We start from the raw sequence: 24,002 nt of genomic DNA, 5'->3' as shown, positions 1-24,002 counted from the left end.
TGCTGCTTATGGGCTTTCTCTAGTTGAGGCAAGCGGGGGCTACTCTTTGTTGCGGTGCGCGGGCTTCTCATTGTCTTGGCTTCTCTTGTTGCAGAGCACAGGCTCTAGAGCACAGGCTCAGTTGCTCCGCAGCATGTGGGATCTTCCCGGGCCAGGGCTCGAACCCGTGTCCCCTGCATTGGCAGGCGGATTCTTAACCACTGCACCACCAGGGAAGCCCTAGGATCCTTTAATGTCATTGTTAGAAACAGTATGCATAGTCACAGGATGAGAACTTGGGATCAGGATCTAGGATGCTTTGTCTGATAGCCCTGGATCCCCACCTTCTGTGATGTAACCAGACCGATGTTTGTGGGACTAGGTAGGCAGTTGTTGTGGGTTGGGTCCCCTCCAAAAGATATGTTCAAGTCCTGACCCCCTGGTACCTGGGAATGTGACCTTATTTGAAAATAGGGTCTTGGGAATTCCCTGGTGGTCTAGTGGGTAAGACTCTGCGCTCCCAGTGCAGGGGGCACGGGTTTGATCCCTGGTCGGGAACTAGATCCCACATGCATGCCGCAACTAAGAGTCCACATGCCACAGCTAAAGATCCCACATGCCACAACTAAAAAGATCCCGCATGCCGTAACGAAGATCCCATGTGCCGCAACTAAGACGCGGCACAGCCAAAAATAAATAAATAATAAATAAATAAAGAAATAAAGAAATAATTTTTTAACAAGAAAAGAAAATAGGGTCTTTGCAGATGTAATTAAGATGTAAGTTATAAGAAGAGAAGAATGAACAGAGATACATACAGCAGACACCACCATGTGAAGGCACAGACATATGGAGGGAAGACAGTCATGTGACAACTGAGGCCGAGATGAGAATTATGCAGCTACAAGCCAAGGAACTCCAAGGGTTGCCAGCAACCACCGCAAATTAGGACAGAGGCATGGAGCAGACGTTTTCTCTCTGAGCCCCCAAGAAAGAGCCAATCCCGCCTACACCTTAATTTTGGATTTCTGGCCCATAGAACTGGGAGAGAATGAATTTCTGTTGTTTTAAGCCACCCAGTTTGTGGTACTTTGTTATGGAAGCCCTAGGAGAGTAATACGGTAGTGTTAGTTTATTATTATTATTATAGTAGCTCATTAAGAGAAACAAAAGGATTCTTCAACTTTGAATTTCTAGGAGAAACTGAGAGCCAAATGTATTTAATCCAGAATAATTAAATTGAACCTATTTTTTAAAAAATGAGTGGGAAAACTTATCAGTGGTGGTCAACTGGATCCTGTGAATTAGTCAATAAAGGGGGTTGGGAGTTGAATACAGGTATTTGTATTTTTACTCAGAGCAAAGAACTAATGAAGGCACAGATATGGCTCTTACCCTTGATTCAGTCTCTGGTGTTTGCTAGTTTAGCTGGAGAACTAGTCAACCGGGACAAGGCATGCAGATCAACGTTCTTGTTTTACCACTGCCATTGAAACCAATGGATTTTTTTTTTTTAACTCTTTCTTTGGAAAATCCTTCTTGAACAGCATTCTTTCTTTTGCTTCTCATAGTTCAGCTTGAATATAATTCTACAGTAAAGTTGACAGTAGATTAGTTCATTGATAGTAACTGACCTGTACTCTGTCCCCACTGCAATCCCCTCAGGTGGAAAATGCATCCAACTATCTTTCATGTTAATCACAGGAATGTGTTGGCTGCTGGAAATAGCTTTCTGGTTCCTAGGAATAGTTCTGTCTATCTCCAGCCCTCAGTTTGTTTTGATCCCGTTATATACAAAGGCAGAAAGAAATGAAAATAGCATTTCTGCTTCAAGCATGAACCTAGGACAATGAGTCTTCCATACTAATGCCTTAAATCTCAATACCCAGGATCCACTTCCGATGGCTGTGGGCAGTCCGGCAGTGCCCTAAAGGTTCTCCAGGGGCCACTGTACCAAATGGACTCCTTATACTGGACCGTTAGGTTGTGCCACATCCAGATATGGGATGTGCAGACACCAGCAGACTGTACAGGCCACTTTGAGCTGCTTGGGTGCATTAACTTCAGGGCTTCTGACACCCTGTCTACAAAATGCTGATACTAACTTTGGACGAGCAACGTGTATCTACTGGGCACCTGGGAAATGAGATAACCTGGCACTAAGGCGGTATCCTTGGGAAGTGATCCAATGCTGCCAAAGCCTTTGCAGAGCTATTTTAGGCTGGCTCACACTGTAGGTGTTGACTTGTTGCAGTTGTTGGACGGGCTAGTGGCTGGGGTTGGAGGCCAGGGAGAGAAGAATCCAGTAGAGGGAAAGAGTGAGTGGTCCATGTGGGGAGAAGGGGAGAGGGAGAGGTGATGGATATGAGAGGACTGAGAACAAATTCTCCACAGTTCCCAGCTAGCCCATCCAGGCAGTTGGTCCGGCCTACACGATAAGAGAAGATAGCTACCTGTACTAACCAACCCTGTCTTTTGGTGTATAAATATGAATGGCAACCAAGGAGCACCATACATTGAAAGGAAAAATAGCCCCAAGCAGGAGGACCAAAATGATAAGCAAAATAACTGATGCCAGAGAAAGAATCAATAAACTAGTCAACAGATAAGAACTCAAGACAAAATTTCTATCCAACTTTCAATAAGAATCTTAGAGAAATTTTAGAAGATATTGCATTTATAAAATGAGAATAGTTGCTCTGAAAAAGGAGCACTTCGAGAATAAAGAAGAGTTCTTGAAAATTAAAAATATTATTATCAAAATAAAACCTGTAATAAAAGACTTAGAAGAAAGAGTAAAGGCAATCTTCCAGAATAAAAAGATGGAAATAAGAAAGAAAATGTAGATGACATAAAGGATCAATTCAGTAAGTCCAGTATTTTATCAGACAGCAGTTCCAAAAATACAGAAGAAGAAAATTGAAAGGAGGAAATATTCAGAAAAAATAATAGAAGGAAATTACCAGAGCTTAAAATAAACCTATCAGAGCTGAAGAGAAACGCAGGCTCAACTAAAGTGTTCAACAAATACTGGGCAAGTTGAATAGGTCAAATTTTATACCTAGACAGGTCCTTGTGAAATTTCTGAACACCAAACATAAAGAGAAGACCTTAAAAACTCACAGATGCAAAGAAAGATTATATACAAAGGGAAAAGAATCACATTTTCATTGAATTTCTCATCAACAACACTGGATATTAGAAAACAGTAAGACAATGCCTTCAAAGTTCTGAAGGAAAGTGATTTCAAACATAGAACTTTATATCTAGCAACTTGTCAATCAACTGAGAAGGCAAAATAAAGACATTTCATACATGGAAAGACTCAGAAAGTTTTACCTTCCATGTAATCTGTCTGGAAAAATTACTTAAGGATATACTCTAGTAAAATAATGACAATTATAGCCAGCAATTATCAAGGGCTTACAAAATACCAAGCATGGTTTTAAACACTTGATATGCAGGAACTAATTTTATCCTCACAGTTATCTTGAGTTAAGTCACTATATTTATCATTATAATCTCATTTTATACACTGGAAACTGAGGTATAGGAGGATTAAGAAACTGGTCCAGGGTTGTGCAGCTACTATGTGGTGGGCCTGAAGTTGCACTGAGAGCCCAGCACTTCACCAACAGAATGTACCACCTCTTGGAGCTAGAAAGAATCCAGTGAAGGGAAGGGAAGGCTGCAGGCACAAGTGAACCTAACCCAGGAGAAAACAGAAAATAGGTGTCAGGATGCGAGCCGCTCAGTGGATGTAGGAAGCAAACATTCCAAATTAGGATGAGAAGAACAGACTTTAGGGAACACAGCTTTAAGGTGAAACTAGATTCTCTGAACAAAGAGTGTGATTAAGAAAGCTGGATGATCTTATGACGGGGTGAAAGAATATGCTTCTTTTGTGAACAAATGTTTAAACTCCATCAAACCCAAAAACTGCACAGGGATGTCATGGTTCAAACATGAAGGAAGCTAAAGTGGGGCATGATTGGAGCTGGTGATGAGGTGTAAGAAGAAAGAATCCAGTTGACCCTGACACCCGGCTCTGTCTCCTTGGAGGGGCCCAAGCTGGTGGCAAAGCACGGTATTTCCTGCTTCACGGGTTGAATCACATCACATGGTTCAGAGATCAATATTTACATAGCCATGGTGTTGTAAACACTGTTTATTGGGTTTTGTATTTAAGAACCAACCTTTGGACCAAATTCTCAGTTTTCAGTCTAAGTAGAATGTGGATGATCAAACCTTGGCACGGCTGAAAGAGAGGGAAGAGATGGAATGGAGGAGACAGCCCACATTTCTTCATCACAGAGGATGCAAAGTCCAGTAGTGTCTAAGGTTGATGGGCCAAGAGGTTTGAATGTATTGTTTAAAGCAGGGTTTCTCACCCTGGGCACTGTTACGGTTTGGGCTGGAGAAATCTCTGTTTGGGGGTTTGTCCTGTGCATTGTAAGATGTTTAGCGGCATTGCTAGCCTCTACCTAGATGTCAACCTCACCCCCAAGTTGTAACAACCTAACGCTGTTTCCGGGCATCGCCAAATGCACGCACGCCCCCCCCCCCAACACACGCCCAAGGGGATTGCCCCCTGTTGAGAACTACTGGTTGAGAGTTATAAATATAACCAGTGGAAGAACTAAAAGTAAAATAAAATTAACAAAAATGCGGAGAAGGTGGAGGTGTTGGGGGTTAGTATAGTAAGCTAAATCACTCATCTTTCATAGCTATAAGTTATAAGATTTTGGTCTGAAGTTGGTAAATCAAGATAAAGCACTATAATTTTGATGTGGCAGCATTCTGAAAATTATGTATGATAAAGGAAAAAATGAACCTACTGGTAGTTAGGCTGTGAGAGGAAACAGAATTGAAACAGAAGCCACCGCTTACAAAACTGCGCTATATCCCCAAACAATAAACCTATTAAACCATGACACGGGAGACAAACCAAGCTTGTTCAGACCTATGTTCTCAACAAGACTACAGACAAGCTGAGCTCAGGTAACTCTGCTCGGACTCATGTGTTCTTCACCCGTTCTAAAGATAAGACGTTGTTCCGGCCACTTGCCTTGATTACAAATCACCCTGTGATAAGCCTATGGAAGGGTCTGCGTTAGTTCCTGATCCCCCCCCATTTGAGGTGCTCTGCGGTTTCCCCACTTTTCTCCTTTCCAAGCTAATACACCTAACTGTGACTCCAAGTATGCCCCAGGTAGTCTTGGGCTGGTGAGTTTTAACATTTGAAACTCATTTTAAAATTTAAATTTTTAATTTAAAATTACATTAAAATTGATTTTACTTGGTTTTAATTGGTAACAAACCCTGTCGGTTACCTTTGCTCTGGCCTGCCCAAAATATCCACCTGCCGTTGGGGATACTTGGATTTGTTACAGAAGCTACAACGATGAAAGGGGAATTGACTTTACAGCGGACGTTCCTAATTCCTTAATCACTGCCCTCTTTCCCATTCCGAGGGCAAGCCTGGAGGACCCAGATTGGAGAAGCGGTGAAGCCGAGACACCCCTTCTGCCTTCGAAGAGGGAAGCCTTCTATTTGTTCCCTGCTCTAAGAAGGACCGTCACAAGCTTCAGTTATTTGATCTTTACGATAACAGAAGTGGCTCTGGTATTCTTTGTTGTGCAGGAGAAGGTGAAGTTGGGGAGATTCAGCCACCTGTCCCAGGCCTCCTTCCCAGGAAGTAGCCTGTGGGTCGCTACGTGTCCAACACCGGTTCCTCGACTCCCCCCAGGGCCAGCCTGGGCCAGGGAGGGCAGGTGGGATGTGGGGTGTAAGGTGGGGCGAGACGGGCCACCCGCGGCTCCACAGAGGCTTGGGGTGTGGGTTGATGAGCCGACGGCTGGTGGGGACCGAGTTCTCCTGATGGGGTGCTGGCGGCGGGCCGGCGCCCCGGCACTCAGAGGCCACGTGGCTGACATCTCTACCAGCTCTGGGAGAGGCACCAGGAAGGACCTGCTTCCCCTTCCCTCCTTCCCACGCCCACCTCCCCGCAGGCTGTGTCCCAGCCGGCGCAGGGTAGGCTCACACAGCACTCACGGCCACCAGGCACCCCTGCTGAGACCTGCAACCACTCAGGCCCAGCAGCCTGGCTTGCTCCTTCCAGGACGCCACCTGGAAATTTCTGCCGAGACTTGGGGCCCCTAAACTGGGTCAGGAAGTCAGCCCCTTCCATCCACACAGGTGGGGTTCAGGGGTCCCAGAGATGAAGAGCCAAGAATAGCCTGAGATTACGATGCAGGGCTTCTCCCACAGGCTCAGGCCGGGGTTAGCTTCTGGGACAAAGATTTCAGGTCCCTGGATCTTCTCCCCCACGCATCAGCTTCTGCCCTTCTTGGGAAAAACAACAACAACCGCCCCCCCCAAGCACCCAGGCTGTTTCTATTCAGATAATTCCTACCAGAACGCTCTCATTGCCTTTGTCTGTCTCACGCAAAGCCTTGTCTGCAGGACCAGGTGACTGCGCCAACGTGGGCCCCTTGTCTTGTGTAAGCTGGTGGAGGAGGGGCGCGTCCAGGTGTCTTGGATTCTCTGCGTGTTTGTCATCGTGAAGGGCCAGCCTTCACATCGCGGGGAAAGGTGCAGCATGACTGCTGTCGGCCTGGCTGCCCGATTCCTCAGACGATCAGTTCCAGGAGAAGAGGTCATTTCTCTTGTAAGTTTCTGGTTCTCAGACTCACTGAGAATCAGTCATTCGTACTCACCCATGTTAGCTCTGTCTTTTGAGACTGTGGAGCCGCGGAATTTCTAATCCAGAGACGGCACCCCTGCCAGCGCTTCTGCAAAGTGGAATAGTGGGTCGTGGGGAGGGGAAAGAGGAGGGAGATGTTGCAAAACAGCAGATGATTCCTGCCAATGCCTTTTCCTTTTAAATGTCACAACATGGCTTTTTTTTTTTTTTTTTTTAGAATTACAGGGAAAGATGAACTATTTGTAGGTTGATCAAACTCACTAAAGGATAAAACCCCAAATTTGTCTACCTATTGATGGAAAAAAGAAGCTATTTTTATTCCAGGTCAGGAAATGGTAAAAGGTGCAACTTTCCTAAGCACCCTGCTCTTATCAACAGCAGCAGAAAGCTAAACATTAGTCTTCTGGTTAATGGGTTTTCGCAACTCAAACATCAACGCAGGTCAACTTTCAATGTCACCTGCTCAACCACCCACGCCTTTTCATCTCTCCCAAGAGCTCTAATGCAGACCAAATAAGACTTTTTCCTGATCTGGGCCGCCTACCCTCCAGGCTGGCCCTGTATTGGCTGGGGGTTGACTGCTGACCAGTCCTCCAGCCTGAGATCCGTAGGCAGTTAAACCCAGTGGCTCTCAAAAGATTATTGTCCAAGTGGAAAAGGCAGTCTGAGAGCTGGTGCTAAGTCATGGAAGTGTCTGGGGCAGGTCAGTGGCTTTGGGGACAATGCAAAGACCATCAGGATGTTTGGTTTCCAAAAGCATGGCTCTTGGACTGGCGTCATCCCCAGCCCTCCTTTCTCCCTGCTCTGTGTACCTCCCCTCCCCCCTCCCCCTTCCCCCGCACCCCCCATCCTATTTGGGTCCTGACCTCAGGCGGGAGCGCTTGCCCGACATTCAGGAGCCTGGCTTCTCAAATTGCTCCTCCGTCAGTCCACTTCTGAAAACTTGCGCTTTCCTTTTTCTTCAGAGACACAATTCCCTTCTACCATCTGGGCCAGGAGGCTAGTTGAGGTCTTGCTCTCAGGGCAGCTGCCCCTATGCTGGTGAGTTTCCCCGTCTATCCTTGGGAGACCTGGCCTTGCTCACCATCACGCCCCCTCTGCCTGGGCCTGACGTTTCCTTCCTGAACTGTTGGCCTGTGGCCGGCCATGGCCGTCTCCCAGCCCACCTGCCTGCCTCTCTAGATCCTGGACCCTATTCTCCTCCTGGGTCCCTGCCAGACTCCCCAGTCCTGCACAGTGGTGGGCTGGCCTCTCCCTGCTGGTCTGGACTCCCTCCCTTCCTGGCTCTGCTCCCAGGCTGGCACTCTGTCCCGCCCTGGGGCTCGCCTGCCCCTCACCCCCTGCCCCTCCCGGGGCACAGGACTCAGCCGTCCCAGCCTGCCCTGCCCAGCTGCATGCCCTGCCTAGTCTCACGTGTCAAGACCCACAACCAGAGCTGCCCACCGCTGCTGGGGCCCAGGAGCCTCCCACCAGCCCTTTGGGGAAAATGGTTCTCATTTTTGGCCTCAGTGGGTTAGAATTTCCCAAGAGAAGGGTCTCCTCTTTTCCTTTGAAGAACAGAATAAAATTAGAATATTTGCACAGAATGCTGTGCATCCAAGAAGATCCACGTTCTCACGGGCAACTGCTACTCCAGGGCTGAACTCAGGGTCCAGAGGGCACTCGCTCACCGCGCAGCAGACAGGTAGACGCCACGATGAGGTTCAGAAGGTGCCCTGACGTCCTTTTCACATTAGGGTGCGACGTGTGGTCCAGTTGCCAGCGCCGTGGCTGCATATGGCAGACCTTCCCTCAGTGTTGGCTGAATGGAGAAACCTCCAAGGGATCCAAGAAGAAAAGGGGGAGGGGAAGGAAGGGGGTACAGGGCTTTTCCACACCCGCCTCCCCCAACCCACCATGAAAAGCCGAGTAATTAGCGGCCAGTGGAGCTGTGTAACTGCCCTTTAGGAATTAAGCACGTCTCTAGTTGAGGGTACTGGGGGCAAATGCAGTTCTTTAGGACAGAGGATTGGGAGACGTCTGAGAGCATTTGGTAAGTGTCCCTCCGTTACACAGTGTCATAAACTGGATGGCTTCAATAACAGAAATGTCTTGCAGTTCTGGAGGCTAGAAGTCTGAAATCAAGGTGTCGGCAGGGTTGGAGTCTTCTGAGGCCTTTCTCCTTGGCTTGTAGATGATGGTCCTCTCCCTATGTCTTCATATCGTCTTCCCTCTCTGCATGTCTGTGTCCAATTTCCCCTTTTTATAGAGACACCAGCCATTTTGGATTAAGGGCCACCCTACTCCGGTCTGACCTTATCTTAATTAATTACATCTGCAATGACGCTATTGGTCAATGAGTCACATGACTCATAGACTATAGAGTCAATGACTCTATTGGCCAAATATGGTCACATTCTGAGGTCCATGGGGTTAGGACTTTAACATGTGAAATTCAACCCATAGCAGGGGACCTTGGGGTCCTTGACAGCAGAGGTGATGGGGGAGGGGCATGTGTGTTCTGGGGACAGTACTCACCATCACACTGAGCTTGTCACCTTCTTTCCATCTATTCAGTATTTCTTAAAGAGATTCATGTTTCACTTGAAGGAGGATAAAATGTGCCCCAAGAGCTGAAATCTACCATCCTACTTCCATGTTCTTGGTGGGACTCTGGTCCACCGTGAGGCTGGTTGCTGGGCCCACTCCTATAGTGGCGGCTGGGAGGGGTGGGCGGTGGTGCTGCCATGGTGCCCTAGGGTGGCTCCCGCCAGGTTCAGGTTCCAGGAACAGGGAGGCGGGAGACAGGATGCTGCACAGTCCATCGCCTGCTCCAGGACCCGTCAGCGCTCCAGAGAAGGAGAGGACACGTTCCCTGTGGAGGTGAGCTTGACGCTGGGCCAGGGGTTGGAAGGGTTGGATTAGGGAAGCTTGAGGGCACTGGGGAAGGAGGGAAGGAGGAGGACAGGGCTGGGTGTATTGAAGGATGTGAGTGGTCCAGGTTGGCAGAAGCAGAGGATGCCTGCAGGGGCACGTGTGCTGGGCTCCCCATAAGGAGAGCTGCCCTGCCAAGGAGCCAGACATTATTCTGGAGTCAGTCCAGTGCCATCAGGGGTTTTTGACGTGAGGCGTGCCTGTGAAAGTGAGGTTTTCAGACCACTAGTCTGCGTGAGTGACACAGATCTGGGTGATGAGAGGTGGGCCGGGGCAGCCAGAAGGGAGAGGGAAGAAGGTGGAAGAGGCCTGGGGCTGGGCCTGGGCGTGGCCCCGTCAGAGGGAGCCATCAAGGCACCTGTGTGCCACATGGGGGGTACTCTACAGGAGAACGGGGTTATACTGATGGGAATAGAGGTGCTTAGAGGGAGGAAGGCCTTTGCCTCGGCCGGAGGCCCCAGGAGGAATCATGGAGCAGCCAAAGAAGGCAGGTCTGAAAGCGAGGAGACACAGGGAAAGGATGGAGTTGTGGACTTTGGGGTTGTTCCTGTGACAGAAGCTTCAAGGGGCAGAGGGAGATCCCACAGTTATTTAGTGGGATGAGGAAGGAAGGAGGAGAGACAAGCTAGTGGAAGATCATAAGCTCCCTGGGGCAGGGACTGTCTGTCACTGCAGCCATAGCCCTGGGCCTAGCAGTGTCCCTGGCACATAGTAGGTGCTTAGTAAATACTTGTTTAGCGAGTGAAGGAAAAAAGCTGGGGTAGAGCCTCAGCAGCCAAGTTTGAAGAGTATTTTAGGAAGGGCAGTGGTCAACCTTGGAGCAGCACATGTAGACCTTTTATATCATATCAGTTTCCTGGGGCAGCTGCACAGTTGGCCACAAACTGCGTGCTTTAAAACAACAGAAATGTATTCCCTCACAGTTGTGGAGACCAGAAGTCTGAAATTAAGGTGTTGGCAAGCCACACTCCTTCTAAAGGCTCCAGGGGAGAATACTTCCTTTCCTCTTCCAGCTCTTGGTGGCCCCTGGCACTCCTTGGCTTGTGGCAGCATCACTTCAAATTTCACCTCCATCTACACATGGCCTTCTCTGTGTCTCTCCTTGTGTTCTTTTCCCTTTCTGACTCTTCCAGGGACACCTGTCATTGGATTTAGGGCTCACCATCATCCAGGATGATTTCATCTTGAGATCCTTACCTTAATTACATCTGCCAAGACCCTTATTCCAAATAAGGTCGCAGTCTGAGGTTCCAAGTGGATGTGAATTTTGGTAGGGCCACCATTCAACCCACTGTGACCATAGAGTGACATTTCTGAGAGTGAAAGAAGAGAAAAAAATATATAAAGGTTAACGATCTGTTTCAGTCTTTGTTTGGAAGTACCAGAGAAAGAGAGGAGAAGAAAGGTTGGAGATGTTAGAAGGGCAGGAGGTGACTGAGAAACAGTTATTCCATGGAGCAAATTTGGAGATAATTGGCAAGGCTGCCTTATGTTCAGTGTTAGCAAGAGCAAAGCAACACTGATTGAGAAAGGAAAACAAAACATTGACCGAATTGTTTTTCAAAATTGTGGTGACCTGAGGTGTTCCATCATGTTGTATGCAAACACTTCCACGCTCATTTCACTTTCAATATTGGATTAGTTTCCCCGGGGTTGCTGTAACAAAGTGCCACCAACTGGGGGACTTAAACAACAGAATTTATTCTCTTACAGTCCTGGAGGCCAGAAGTTGAAAGTCACAGTGTCAGCACCTGAAACCTGTAGAGGAGAATCCTTCCTGCCTCTTCCAGCTGATGGTGTTGCCGGCACTCCTGGGTGTTCCTTGGCTTGTAGAACATCACTCCAATCTCTGCCTCTGTCATCACATGGCCTTCTCTCTGTGTCTGTGTCTGTGTCCTAATATCCTCTTCTTATAAGGACACTAGTCCTATTGGATTAAAGGCCCACCCTAATGACCTCCTCTTAACATAACCAATTACATCTGCAATGACTCTATTTCCAAATAACTTCACATTCACGGGTACTGATGGTTAAAATTTCAACATATCTTTTTGAGGGAAAAACAATGCATAACAAACATATTCTACAGAGCTGGGGAAGTTCTTCAAAAGCCTTAGAAATAGCACCCCCAAGAATCCAAGAAACTTCACTGGAAACACGTAGAATCTGGTGTCTGAGTGTAATGATACCCAGAGAATTCCCAGGTGGTGTGAGATTCCAGCAACAAATAGAGTGGCCGAAACAGCATATTTTTTCCATGGTTGACTATAGCCTCCATGAGAGGAGATGCATTCAGGACGTCTTGGAAGAATAGCGTCGGCACACCTCTCCCCACTCCTCTGCCCCCTGCCCCCCTTCCCGTCACCCAGGACCCTGCTTGACCACCCCCCCTCAATCACAGCTGTCAGGCTGGCCTTGAGCCCAGCTCTCAGTATCCAGGGGTTGAGGGCAAGAGACAGACCTTTTTTTCAACTTCAACCAGCTTCCAGATTCTTGGCTTCTGGTGGATCATAAGTGAATGAACTGAAAAGTTTCCCACATAGGCAGCTGGCCCCAAACTACCAAATGCCAGAAATTTCAGAAACACAGCATTGTCCAGACCAGCTGCTCAGAGGTGGGGAAAAATTGCAAAACAGGTTGGGAGAGGAGATGGTGCCATTCTGTCCTAACCCTTAGGAGGACCTCCCATCCTTGGATGCCAGGAATCCTTCCAGGACTGCATGGGAAAACTGGGGTCACCCCACCTGCCCACAGTTTGTCCTGACCCCCGGGCCACTGTTTGCAGTGAATCAGGCGCCCCCTGGTGGACATTTTGAATACTCCCCTTAGAAAGGCGCGTGCTGGCAGTTAGAGGAATGGTTGGTTCCAGCAGGTCGCTTCCCTGGCGGTCCAGTGGTTAGGTCTCCGTGCTTGCACAGCAGGGGGCACGGGTTCGATCCCTGGTTGGGGAAAAAAGATCCCACATGCCGCCTGGCACAGTCAAAAAAAAAAAGACTCAGAGTAAGAGAAGACATTAAGATTGTCCAAGACATGTCGCTGGTTTCAAAGATAAGAAAATGGAGGCCGAGAAGAAAGGTGACATTTCCACTGTCTTAGAGCTATTAAAGGCAGAGCAGACTTCTCCATTCTTTAACCATTGAAAAAAGCTTGTGCTGTTCCAGTCTCAAAAAGAAAAAAAAGAAAAAATGAAAAAGAAAAAGGCAGAGCAGCTTAGAACCCTTGGTTATCTAACAGGACACCAAGGATAATTTAACACCATGCAGAACTGGGTCATTTCTGCCTCTTCATGTCTTTAAGTGGGAAAATGTTCAGTTGGGGGTGGGGTAAAGCTCCTCCCCAGATCCTGTGTGTGATTGACAATAGGTTAGTTATTAGGTGGTGTCATGGAAAATAGGAAAAACCATAATGTTTTAGTCACCTTTTTAAGAGGCTTCTGCTTTAGTGTGCTAGTTATCTTCTAGAAATGGTTTTTTTTTCTGTTGTTTGTTTATTTAGTCATTTTTTATAGTTTTTTTTTTAATTGAATGAAAGACTTTAAATTCCATAGCGCTTTACAATTTTCAAAAGTTTCACACACATAATAACCCTTTTTTCCCCTTACCCTTATATTGCCCCTCCTCCCTTCCCTCTCCCCACTGGTAACTACTAATTTGTTCTCTGTACCAGTGAGTCTGCTTCCTTTTTTTGAAAAACTGTTTTTCTTCAATCAGTGACAATGTAGAGTTTCTAACTAGGAATTTTTAAAAAAGGAATATTCTGGGGAGGGGTGAAGTGAGGGTACTCTCTTACAGAAAATGTTTCTTATAGAAAGTACTGCGGCCTGTCCCATCATTTCCCAGGATTGGGTGGGGAAATGCCATTTTCAAAAGACTTGTTGATGTTTGCCCTCCAGTCACAGAATCAGAGTTTCTGCATTAAGCTAACAGGGATTCCTTTACCCCACATTTCTAGGATTTGCAAATGTCTTAGAGACTTTAATCAGTGGGGTCTGCCCACAGTGCTGTGGAATTGTCTCCAGACCTGAAAATGCAGGTGATTCCTGCAGAAGTACAGAGCTAAACTTGTTTACAGAGCTAGCAATATCTAGCATTATTTTTTTCCTTTTTAAAAGATTTTTATTTTATATTGGAGCATAGTTGAATAACAATGATGTGTAAGTTTTAGGTGTTCAGCAAAGTGATTCAGTTATACATATACATGTATCTGTTCCTTTTCTAATTCTTTTCCCATTTAGGTTATTACAGAATAATGAGCAGAGTTCCCTGTGCTATATAGTAGGTCCTTGTTGGTTATCTATTTTAAATATAGCAGTGTGCACATGTCAATCCCAAACTCCCAATCTATCCCTCATCACTATCCTTTCCCCCTGGCAACCATAAGTCCGTTCTCTAAGTCTGAGTCTGTTTCTGCTTTGTAAATAAGTTCATTTGTATCATTTTTTTAAGATTCTGCATATAAACGATATTATATGATATTTTTCTCTTTTTGACTTACTTCACTCTGTATGACAGTCTCTAGGTCTACCCACGTCTCTGCGAATTGCACTATTTCGTTCCTTTTTATGGCTGAGTAATATTCCATTGTATATATAAGTGCCACATCTTCTTTATCCATTCTTCTGTTGATGGACATTTAGGTTGTTTCCATGTCCTGGCTATTGCAAATAGTGCTGCAATGAACATTGGGGTGCATGTATCTTTTTGAATTATGGTTTTCTCCCGGTATATGCCTAGGAGTGGGATTGCTGGATCATATGGTAGCTCTATTTTTAGTTCTTTAAGGAACCTCCATACTGTTCTCCATAGTGGCTATACGAATTTACATTCCCACCAACAGTCTAAGAGGGTTCCCTTTTCTCCACACCCTCTCCAGCATTTTTTGTTTGTAGATTTTTTGATGATGGCCATTCTGACTGGTGTGAGGTGATATCTCATTGTAGTTTTGATTTGCATTTCTCTAATGATTAGAAATGTTGAGCATCTTTTCATGTGCCTCTTGGTCATTTGTATGTCTTCTTTGGAAAAATGTCTATTTAGGTCTTCTGCCCATTTTTTGATTGGATTTTTTTTTTTTTGGATATTGAGCCGCATGAGCTGTTTGTATATTTTGGAAATTAAGCCCTTGTCGATTGCATCATTTGCAAATATTTTCTCCCAATCTATGGGTTGTCTTTTCACTTCGTCTATGGTTTCCTTTGCTGCCCAAAAGCTTTTGAGTTTAATTAGGGGCGTTATTTATTTATACTCTATCTCCTTCCAAAAACCTTGGAAGTTGCTATACACAAAGCCAAATAATATATATGGCAATGTTAATGTAACAACAACAACGAACCCAAGACCTTGCAAAGGAGAAGGAAGCAGATACAGTAGACAGAGCCCAGGTAATTCTGAGACTTATCCTTGAATTTGGCTCTGAACTTCCTAGCAGCCACTAGGTTGCATAATATTCATTTTAGAAAAAGTGGAGTCAGCAATCTTTTAAGAGGTTTTTCCCCTATGGCATTATATTCTAAAAAATTTTAAATCTTTCCCTGGACCTTCTATTGGGTTTACTGGGTAACAAAATGAGCCCCACCCTTGACAATGATTTCAGCCCCAATGCAGAAGCAGTTCTCATCCAGCTGCTTATTGTAATGACCTCAATGAAATCTAAGGGCATAACCATAAATGCGAACATACTGAAGCAAATCGTCAAGGGCCAAAGTCATGGAGTCCAGATAGGCGCTTTCCTCGTATGCAAGTGTCATGAAGGGATGGGACGTAAGTCCATTTAGGACTGGAGACCATCTCCGGGCGAGGCCTAGCAGATGGCAGAAGTCCTGAGTTGCACAAAGCATTCCTGAGGAGCACAGCTTCAGTACCTCCCCACACACAAGTGTGTTGATGCTTCAAAAGCTTCCTCACGGCTGGTCCAAGTGGATGCTGGCAGGGTGATAGCCTCCCCGTGTTGTCCTTGGGGCAACCTTCACTTAGGGACATAGGAACACGGCAACTAGCCTGTTCTTATGCGCTGGAGGTGCTGAGTCTTCATTGCCTATAAGCACCAGTGAGAGTTGTAGTTGTGATGAAACTCACCCTTCTGCACACGCCTGTGTCAGAAAGCCAGGCTCACCTCTGAGGATGATGCAACCCACAGGCGAAAGTGCTGCCTTCACCGACCTGCAGAAAGATCTCAGGTAGCAAGTATTTTCTTACTGCCCTTCAGAAAGATCAGCACCGAGCCCGGGTTGGTGGTTTATGCAGCCCTTGTGTTACTGAGTCTAAGCTTCTGCTCGCCGCATGACATGCCAATAATCGAGAGACGACTTGCTGGGGCAAGGCATGTTGACTCTATTCGGAAAGCCAGCAGACCGAGAAGATGGTGGGCTTGTGCGCCCCAAAGAACCATCTTGCCTGAGTTAGAATTCAGGCTCCTTTTATACTAAAAGGGGGGGAGTAAAGTCAAACACTTCCTGGTTCCCATCAGCCTCCGGAGAGGATGTGTTAATTTCTTCCTCCCTGCAGTCATTCACAGGTGGGCCTGGTCAGGGTGTTTCCTGTGAGCTAAACAAAGTTATTTTAGCTTAATGCTCATTACCTGGGAGGCAGGGGTCCCAGAGATGGGCCACTATGTATAATTTAAGCTTATAGGCAACGTCCCTTTAATCTTGTAATTCTATTACAAGATTAACTTGTAATAGAATACAAAAGGTTTTTCCCTATTACACTTACTGTTATGGAAACAGAATGGATGTGCTGAGCAGGGGCGGTGAGGAGGGCACCCTGGGCATCACCTTGGCGAGTTCAGGGTCCTCCTGACAAAGCAGATGCTGAGACCCTGTTAATCATCCACAAGGCATTTCAGCATTTTGTGATTTCCTGCATGTCAGTTAAGTAGCTAATTGATTCTGGCTGCTTCCCCTCCAGCAGGGAGGAAGAGCAAGTGGCTTACGCCTGTTGCTGCAATACACCCTGCGGTCCTGTCCCATGGAGTCCAGTTTCAGGAGGACGGTGCACCCAGGGACCCGAGGTGACGCCTGCAGGAGTGGGGTCAGTGGGGGAGTTGTGGCCTGAGGTGTGTGGGCTCCAGGGGTCTGTCTGGCACAACTGCATTTTGTCGCCCTGTGTTCTCCAGGATGAGATTGCTGGCACAGAAGGGTGAGGGGCTGTGTGCCCTCATTAAATGTCATTTTCTCCTTCAGAAAAACAACGGCTCACTGTCCGCAGCGAGGCCAGAAGGTGGATGGAACCCAGCAGTTAGCGGAGGCCTCCAGCTCACTCAGGTGTGGACATGGGGACGCCAGGCCTCTGGGCTCACAGAATGAAACCCACAGGTTCCCCAGGCAGGCCCAGACAGAGATGGAGGCCTGACCGAACTCTCTTCTCCAAACGATTTTTACTCTTTCTCACAACTGTCATAGAAGCAGGTTGTCTGGGATGTGAAGGGAGCATTGAGGAGAAAAGAAACCACTGTATTATTTGAAGAAGACTGTGATCTGATAGAACAAAAATTTGGCTGGACTTTTCTTTTGACACCACACCTAAAAGATTTAGATTATTTAAAATATATTTTCAGTACTATCGGAAAACAACCTGAAATCTTAGATTTGGTGCAGGCCACTAATAAAAATGACAAATGACTTCATCCTGGAATGGTAATATAAATATTCTGCAAATCTATGAATGTTATCTAAGTGGTATATATGTGTATGTGTGTGTGTATATATATGTATATATATATATATATATACACACACACATACATACATACATATGCTGGTGGTGTATTAGTCAGCATTGCTGCAGGAACAAACATCCCTACATAGTCAATGTTTGGTCCTGGGTAGAAAGACCACATTGTGGCAATGTGGGGTCACAGTCATGGTGACACAGTGAGATGAAGACGATGAGGTCCTCCAGTCCCACGTGGCTCTGATGCCACCTGTCCCCCCTTATCCCCACTTCCTGAGGTACAGCAGCCCAGGTTGTCTCTGCCCTGTCTGGTGTCCTGGATGCATGGGGCTCCTTTAGGCCAATGTCCGTCTCCAGCAGCTGAAAGCCCTTAGAGATACTTGCACCAGGAGCAGCCAGGGAACTGCAGGTGTTTGACATGGAGAAGAGAAGATTGGGAGGAAGATGATCGTCTTGACATATTTGAAAGGATGGTCATGGAACAGAGGAATGAGACTCATTTTCTCCTTCCCCAAGGGATGGAAATTGTAGGGAAGTGTGTCTTGGTTGCACATAAAGAACAGTTCTATACCTCCCAATCTACCCCAAGGAAGGAGTCTATCCTGGGTCCTGTGCTGTGACCTGGAGGGACATATCAGAGAGGACCCAGGCCCTGGGTGAGCTGGTTGGTGGCTTTCAGGCCTCTTTGAACCCAGGAGTTTGTGATCTGTGGGGCTGCCTGCCTGAGAGCCTTGGAAAAAGGAGCTGACCCTCCCGGCCTGGGTTACCATCTATTCGAGTATGTCAGAGAATTCTTTTAAAGGGTGACTGCAGTGTATTTCACAGTTTTATTTTTGAGCTATTTGAATAGGATTTTACTTTGTGAAGCCTTTGACAAAACCGTATAAAGCTGATTTTAATTTCACATATGTTGCTGATCAAAAGATTCATCACGGAAAAAAAATACCCTAATGATTTGAGATGATCTAATTCCTGTGCCTTTTTCAGAATAGTTCCATGGTCCCAACTGGAGGCCCTTTATGACCACTTGGGATGTCTTGAGAATGACATGTGTTGCCATTATCACACCAAAGCACACGTTTTCATTTTGTTAAAACATATTTTTATGGTTGAGAAATGATACGTAACATTTGTTGTTTTCATCAAAGAAAAAAAAAAGAAGACGTGTAGTAGATAGGCAAACACATTTTCCAGAGACCTATGATTCATCCACCAAAGACTTTATGAAGATCAGTTTCATTGCATTTATTACATTTTCGGCTACTACTGAAAAAAGAAAGGAAAGTGGAAAAAATAATCAAAATTAATGATGGCCTCACAAAGTTACGTGAACTTTCTAAAAGTGAAAGCTGTGTCTGTTTCTAAGCTGTGAAGAATTTATAGGAAGGTTGTGTTTTTAAAACATTCCTTATAGCAATGCAAAACTTTAAGTTTCAAGTTCCTGATGGTGAATTAGAGTCCATTTGATTAGCTGGCGTGGTGCTGCTGTGTTTCGCAATGTGTTCCCAGTAGGGCCACCTCTCCAAACTGCTCCTCAGCTGGTTCTGTGGGTTCTGGGGTCAAAAAAGTCAGAAAAAGCTAGAATCCACTTCCCTAACTGGCAGAGTCATAAATCTCAATGGCATATTAAAGGCTCTGAGATGTCTTACAATAAAGACCCTCGTTAATATCTCTTGGAACATATTTTGGGAAACTCTGAGGGTAGGATTAAGAGCATTGGGTGATTGCCAGAGATTCGGTGCTAGCCCTGGTTCTGCTGCTACCTGGTGTGTGGACTTGGGCAAGCCACTTTCCCTCCCTGTGCCTCAGTTTCCTCAGGTGTGTAACAGAGTTAGGGATGTGCTATCTGCCGTACTTAGAGTTGGCGTTCACAGTGAATCACTCTCCCCTCCCCTGTTAAAGGATTAGACATCCCTGCCCCATTGACTTTGGGCTTATCCATGGGGTATCTTTTGGTCAATGGAACATGAATCCATGGACTTAAGCCACGTGTGAGCACACCCTCTTTCTAGGAGGCACTGTGGGAGTGTCTGCCCACTCTCCTGCTCTCTTCCTCTGCCTTGAGAGCCAGAAGAGGCTGTTTCTTGAGCCTGTATCCTGGGATGAGAAGATGGGCAGAGCAGGGCCACAGCAGTGGACCCGGTAATGTAGTGAGAAAGACGTCTTTGCTGTTGTAGCCAAAGAGAATTCAGGGATGTTTGTTACTGCAGTAATGCTGACCGATACACCAGCTCAGGTCCCCTCCAGCCCTGACACTTCAACGTTCTTAAATGCATCTGACCCCAGCCCTGAGTTGTCCTCTCAAGTCTCCCCATCCTTGTCAGCCTCGGACACATGGAGATGCCCATGTTACTCCTCCCCACAAAATCTCGATGTGGCCCTTTGTCACTCCCAAGAGACAGAGGGTCAACGGTCTGTGGCTGGGGACGCAGCAAGGACCCGAGCCTGCTCACTCTAGGATGTTGCTGGGTTTGGGCATTTCTGAAGCCTGTGAGTGCTTGAGTCAGGAGTCTAGTGGTCTGGAGGCCTGAGCGTGCCCTTGGAAAGAACCCATCCACAGGTAAGAGCCAGCAGATCTTCCAGTCTGGCTGAGCATACTAATACTGTCCCTGCATGCAGGTTCTGGAATCTTCCAGGCCTGCCTAGCTCTGGGTTCTGTGGACAGAGACAGCGGGAGCCGAGGCAGTGCCGAGCTTGGCCTGTAGGTGGCAGAACTGGGGAGGGACTTTGCCCTTCCCCCATCAGCTTGGAGACCTGTAGCATCAGAGGTGGGAGTGGGGCCCTCAGCATGGAGAACTGGGTTGCTGACATCTCACAAGATGGGTGCAGGGAAAGCCAGCAGAAGAAACCAGAGGAAGCTGTAGGGTGGCCTAGAGGCCCATGTCCTGCTCCTTAGAATTTAGGGGGGCACTTCAAGGAGGTTTGGGGGTCCCACATGGCGGGCCTGGACAAGCCAAGAATGCAGGTTGTATTGTTACTGTGATGTGGATGTTTTACCCGTGAAGGGCGTGGCCCAGAATAACATGCGTAATGACATCCTTCTTTTAAAACCTGCCCTGTAAATCCATCCTGAGGAAATATTTCAAGACACGGGAAGATATATGAACATTTCCCAAACTCGGGGTGTTTGCATATCACGACATTGGAAACAACCTGCAAACTTGTCAAAGGAAGTGTTGAATCAGGGTCCATGTGTTGATGGAGCACGCTACAGCCCTAAAAAAGGATGAGCTACCTGGGAAGGTGTCGCCATGGAAAGACACCTGAGGGCCAAAGCCAAGTGAAAAGGCAGGTACACAACAGTGTACGTTGTGTGGATTCTCGGTTCCAACTGTGCACAACTACCTACAGTGATTCTTGCAGAGCAGGGAGAGGATTCTTTGAGCCTCTTTGGTCATTTTATAATGAACATGCACTTCCTTAAAAATAAAACAATAAGGATACTTCCATTCTGAAAAAAAAAAAGCCTTTTTCCTAAAGAATTGGCCACGGTTACCTAGGAATGACATCTTGGCTTCCTGGCCTCTTGTTACTATGAGGTTAACCTGCCTCGTTTTTCCAGTCGATATCGGGGTGAACACCCTACAGGGGGAGTTACTTTTGGATCCATGGTAACTTACTCATAAATCTTTTCAGTAGAAAATTTCCCACCTCGGTGCAAACATAATGGATCCCCAGGGCATGTTACTGAAACTTTGGGGCCAGCATCGCAGTCACACAAATACGGGTTTGAATCCTGGGATCACGACTTCCAGGCTGTGAGCAGTACCTGGGCTGTGGACCTCAGTTTCCCCGGATGACAAAGAGACCATCACAGTTCCCCTAATGTGGCTGTGAGAACTTCACGAGCGATTGTCCTAGGAGCTTGGCATGTGCTCATGCAGTGGACAAATGTAATGATCGAAGCGCTTCTGCATCTTATTTCTTCTTCTGTGCTTCTCATCCTGTTCTTTTTTTTTTTTCTTGTTTTAAAAATTTAATTAGTTAATTAATTAATTTTTTTGGCTGCGTTGGGTCTTCATTGCTGCACGTGGGCTTTCTCTAGTTGCGGTGAGCAGGGGCTACCCTTGGTTGCAGTGCACGGGCTTCTCATTGCGGTGGCTTCTCTTGTTGCAGAGCACGGGCTCTAGGCGTGCGGGCTTCCGTAGTTGTGGCACGTAGGCTCAGTAGTTGTGGCTCGCGGGCTCTAGAGCGCAGGCTCAGTAGTTGTGGTGCATGGGCCTAGTTGTTCCGCGGCATGTGGGATCTTCCCGGACCAGGGATTGAACCTGTGTGCCCTGCATTGGCAGGTGGATTCTTTACCACTGCGCCACCGGGGAAGCCCTCATCCTGTTCTTTTTTCCTTTTTAATACATTTTGCTCCTCCGTCTCATTTTTGTTCAACTGCTCAGAGTCAGGCCAGCTTTGTCCCATAAGTCCTTTGTATCCAGATGGGTGACAGCCCTTCCCTCTCCTGCTCACAGTAACCAAGAGACCAAATGTCCTGGTATCTGTTGCTCTGTGTCCAGGGTAGCAGCCATCAGCCACATGAGATGTGAAATCTTAGCACGTGAAATGTGGCTAGTGTGAACTGAGAGAGGCTCTAAGTGTAAAATACACACCGATTTAAAGACTTGAAAAGAAAAAACTAATGTCAAATATCTCAATAATGTTTGTATAATATTAATATGATTACAAGTTGAAGTGATAATGCTTCAGATATATCAGGTTTAAATAGAACAGATTTCTAAATTTTTTCCACCCGTTTTCTTTTGTCTTTTTAATGTGGCTACTGGAAATTTTTAAATTACATCTGTGGTGTGACTGACACTTCTATCGGGCGGGGCTGTTCTAAATCTACCACGTTAATTTTTTTCTCTCAATCCACCTCTCATTTGTTCCCCGCTTGTTCCACAGACCTCCGTGTACCTGTGTGTCAATCGTGGGGACAGTGGGCCTGCACGTGGACGGTGGCACAGGGGACACCCAGCGTGGTGGTTCTCTAACGAGCAGGAGAGCCCTCTGGAAACTCAAGCTCCGACAGCCACTCCTGCCACAGAAACTTCCCAGGTATGCACATAAATATTGGCTAAATAGACATGTTCTTCTTAGTAAACTTGACTCTCCAGCCCAAAGATGCATGAAAAAGGAGGGTCTCAAGAAGGAAGGAAAGCAGGAAAAGTGTTGTTAATTTATAGAAAAAAACGAATCATAAGCCTCCTTAAAAACGTAAATGTCCTAAAGCGTTTAAAATACCATTTGATCCGCTGTGGTGACTTTTCCGGTGCAGGGGGGCCAGGGAGGGGGGAGGTTATCTAATCTTATATTTGAGTTGTCTCTCTGTCTTTGACTCCCTAACAAAAACAAGCTCCTAAGAGCAGGACATGTGCATTAAATGGCTCCTATTAACCGGCTGAGGGTGGGAGGAGGTGAGAAACATCTCACAGGGCTGAATCGTGTGAAGGACTTGGACTTGGGCAGCCTGGGTCTGAACCCTGCCTCTGTCCCTTATTAGCTGCACCTGTGTTTTAACTTAAGTCCTGTATATTGACTATATTTTCTTATTTTCTGTATTCTTGATGCTCTGGCATTTGGGGTCTTGAACCTGGAGAGACTGCCCCTCCCAGGGCTAGCTAATTCTTACAGATAGCAAAGCTCCCCTGCAAGTGTGCCTTTGATATACAAACCAACCAATCCAGAGCCCACATCTCAGCAATCTCCTATGTTCGTCACATGTCACGTCAATATTCTCCCTGCCCTAAATCACCCCAGGGCCAGGAACCAGACAGCCCTATGGCCCAGAGCCTGCAGTAATTATTCAAACTTACCAGCCCTAAACTGTTTCCTCTGCCCTGCCTTTCCTTCTCATGAAAACGCCAGTAAGGGCTGTGGACCAAGCTCTCCTTCCCCTGCCCCCTGCCCCTGACCGACCCCTCTGCTTCCCCGGGTGGCCCTGCAAGGTATTCCGTGCCTCCTGTTTCTCGGGAGCTGTGCGTATAAACTCCTTCCTCTGTGATAATCATTCCTGCGTTTTCGTGTCTTACCACACCTGATTAAAACAAACACATCTTCGGAACATCCCGGCTTCTCTGGGTCTCGACTTCCTCATCTGTAAACCGTGGGTGACAGAGTCCCCTCCACAGGGAGATCCTGTGTGTGAAAGTCTCTCAGCACCTGCCCTGCCCCACAGAGCTCAAAACATGGGGAGGGACTTTTAAAAAGAAGGTGACCCCTGTGATTTCATTCCCTCTTTCTGTTTGGTTCCTTGTTTCACTGTTATGTCTTTTTTTTTTTTTTTAATTTTTTGGCCACACCGTGCAATGTGTGGGACCTTAGTTCCCCGACCAGGGATTGAACCTGTGCCCCCTGCAGTGGAAGCACAGAGTCTTAACCACTCGACCGCCAGGGAAGTCCCTGTTATTAAACAAACAAAAATAATAATAAAAGCCCCTCAACCTCAGATGCTATAGGCGCCAGAGTCCAGGCTCCAGCGGCATCGTGGTGGCCCGAGTGTGGACACACCCACCTCCTCCTCAGCCCCAGCTCTGCCCCCTCCCAGTGGAAACCAACTTCTAAGGCCCTCTTCCACCCTTAGCACCAATGGGCCTGACACCCACCCAGGGAATGAGCTTCCTCTCCCCTGAGTCGCCCCTTCCTTAAACCTGGTCGACCTGGTGTTGCCAGCTCAGGAATAAGTCAGCCAGCGGGCCGGTGGGCAGTGTATCTTCTCAACCATGAGGCAGCTAAAGGGGACC

General features: G+C 46.9%; 1 long non-coding RNA gene across 1 annotated transcript in view; it reads left to right on the top strand.

The window, feature by feature from the left end:
* The window catches only part of LOC309659295, a 55,466-nt gene that overhangs the window by 18,967 nt on the left and 12,497 nt on the right, over positions 1 to 24,002 (top strand). Inside the window, exon 3 of the long non-coding RNA XR_014262721.1 lies at positions 22,165 to 22,317. This is a non-coding gene — a long non-coding RNA (uncharacterized lncRNA). The remainder of the gene's footprint in view (positions 1 to 22,164; positions 22,318 to 24,002) is intronic.

Source organism: Balaenoptera physalus (genome assembly GCF_965194825.1).
Source record: "Balaenoptera physalus genome assembly, chromosome: 4".
NCBI lineage: Eukaryota > Metazoa > Chordata > Mammalia > Artiodactyla > Balaenopteridae > Balaenoptera > Balaenoptera physalus.
The sequence above is the reverse complement of the archived record's forward strand: the minus strand, read 5'-3'. Positions and strand labels throughout refer to the sequence as shown.